The sequence below is a fragment of the Priapulus caudatus genome, unplaced genomic scaffold (assembly GCF_000485595.1).
Source record: "Priapulus caudatus unplaced genomic scaffold, Priapulus_caudatus-5.0.1 Scaffold84, whole genome shotgun sequence".
Lineage (NCBI taxonomy): Eukaryota > Metazoa > Priapulida > Priapulimorpha > Priapulimorphida > Priapulidae > Priapulus > Priapulus caudatus.
Window position 1 is genome coordinate 513,342 of NW_014577145.1, and position 2,644 is coordinate 515,985.

At 42.2% G+C, this 2,644-nt stretch overlaps 1 protein-coding gene across 2 annotated transcripts in view; it reads right to left on the bottom strand.

Moving 5' to 3' along the window:
- The window catches only part of LOC106804717 (glutamate-rich protein 6-like), a 25,149-nt gene extending 24,048 nt beyond the window's left edge, over window positions 1–1,101 (bottom strand). For both annotated transcript variants that reach the window (XM_014806011.1, XM_014806010.1), the window contains exon 1: window positions 1,083–1,101. The gene's annotated coding sequence lies outside the window, so the exon portion shown is untranslated. The remainder of the gene's footprint in view (window positions 1–1,082) is intronic.
- Window positions 1,102–2,644: the final 1,543 nt, after the last annotated feature.

Here is a 2,644-nt window from a genome sequence, read left to right on the forward strand (position 1 = left end):
GTTTAGATTTGTGCCCAACTGTTGACGGACGGACGGACGCTCGCACGGACGGACGGACGCTCGCACGGACGGACGGACGCTCGCACGGACGGACGGACGCTCGCACGGACGGACGGACGATCATGCGATTCTACAAGCTGCATCTGACTATGTCAGATGAGCTAAAAAGTATAGGCTCCCACACACACACCCAACACAGTTAGAACACCCTTTAACCTCGTAACCTCGTAAATATAATATAGGCTTCACTGTCCAAAAGACTATATAGTATATCGAAGGTGGAAAGAGATAAGTTGATCAAATTGACAGATCAACACTACGGATCGCAGTAGCCTAGAAAAAGCCTCAAACAAATTTGCAACTACAGTTTAGCCTTACGTCATACTACGTACTAGTGCTCATAGGGTCTATGTCCCCCAGGGTACTGCTGGAAAGTACCCTGGGTACGATCCGGTATACGGGAACGTACCCTGGTAACTATCTGATATGGTTAGGGTTAGGGATAGGGTTAGAGTTAGGGTTAGGGTTAGGGTTAAGGTTACCGTTAGGGAGTAGGCGTAGGCAACTCCCTAGACTCATTAGTGGAGTAAGCGAGGTACGGTCTGGCATATTAGATAGTACCAGCAGAGCATATAATTAAATCACGTTGATTTATATGCTCTGGTACCAGGGTACGTTCCAGTACATGTACACCGAACCGTACCCATGGCCATGGTACGTTCCGGCAGTACCCTGGGGGACATAGACCCTATGAGCCGTACTAGTAGGCCTACTACTCTGTTGTGTTACGTATGTGACCACAGGCACTTGAAGCGTATCAACTGTAAACACACGGCGCCGCCATTGCGCGTACACTAACACATAATAATATAACTCTATTAGTATTATTATGTGTTAGTGTACGCGCAATGGCGGCGCCGTGTGTTTACAGTTGATACGCTTCAAGTGCCTGTGTATGTGACTTGGTAAGTACCCCGTAACTGTAAGTACCTTAGTACCTAGCTCCAAGAAACGGTATTGCTAGGGTTAGAATACCATTGTATAGACACTCCGTCGCACAGCCTGGTCGGGCTACTTAGTACCTAGAGGGCTGGAAGTGTCACTGGACCGGTGAGATAAAGCCATCAAGCCTAGTACCACACAATTAGCCAAAAGTTACCTTCCTGTTTCTCACTGCGTGGCGATTCGCGAACGCGTCCGCGGCCGCGAAAATAACAACACGCGAATAATTCATACCGAATAATACCGAATATTTCATAATTCACCGACCGCGAAATTAACCACTCGCGAAATTGTCCGTCAAGTCTGAATTCGCGAAAATATCTGTACGCGAAAAATATGGCGTATATAGTATCAAGAGCTAATAAATACCTTTATTTATTAGCTCTTGATTACCTTGATTAGCTTGATTACCTTGATTACCTTGATTAGCTCTTTATTACCGGTATTTATTAGCTCTTGATAGTATTGCCCCTTCTATTGAGTGCTGCCATCCTCAGGCAGAGAAACTGATGGTCAGAGCCATTGAGCTGTATATATAATATATATACCATATAGTCTGATAGTACAACATCCGTGAGTGTATTGAAACTTAAAAATTATTTCACAATTCACATTTAAAAAAATACATTTTATCAATAATTATTTGACGTGGCTTCATGATTTCACACAAACAGTGAGTTATATCGTATTACTTGGCATACTGATTCCTGACTCTCAATTCACAGTTATACGAAACAACTTTAAGATAATGGTATAAATTTTTCACAGTACTGTTTATTATTATTTACAGTATAATTATAAACAGTTGATGACACACTCTGAAGACAGCTTTGTTCAGACACGTTGATCGATCGAAAATTGTAATGAAATAGTTCTGACTATTTCTGACAAACATCAACTTATTATCAAATGACAGCTACAGAAAAATTGAATTCCATTTCGTATATTACAGGCAATAAATGGAATGTGAACGTAATGATAATAAACCCTAGGGCCTAGACGAACATGACAGTAGTTTAAATGGATTTGTAAAACTACACAACATTGGGATCTTATGAAAACGTATGGCCAAATTTCAGAATATTAAACTATTGGTGAGAGGTTACTGCAATTACAGTATTTAACACACTATTCCTTTGAAAGGTTAAACAAAAAGTAAAAAGTTGAGAAGTGTATTATGTGCTTAGACCAGTGTAATGTTTGACCAGAGCCGCAGCTGTTGAACATCAATCATGGAAACAGGAACTGTTCAAATACCTAAGAAATTATCGTGCTACACCACACTCCACAACAGGAGTCCCACCAGCAACCATTAGTGTGTGGCGTTGTTTGTCTCCGTGAGATAATATTCAAACATTACATTGGCGACGAGCGGGGAGCCTGCCTAAAAAGAGTGTCAGTTATCCATCGATGATTCCTAGTCGTCATATCTGACGGTGACACAGTCGTATCCGGCGTAGGCAGAGTGCAACGGCTAAACAAAGTTAGCGTGAACCCTCGACAACACGCTGTCACTGTATCCAGTGACACGACAAGATGGCAGCGCCCATACCACATTACTTGCCAGGGCTTGAAACTAACCTAAAATGTTCACTAGCCAGCAGGGCTAGTGACCTGTAACATTTACTAGCCCTTAAAAATA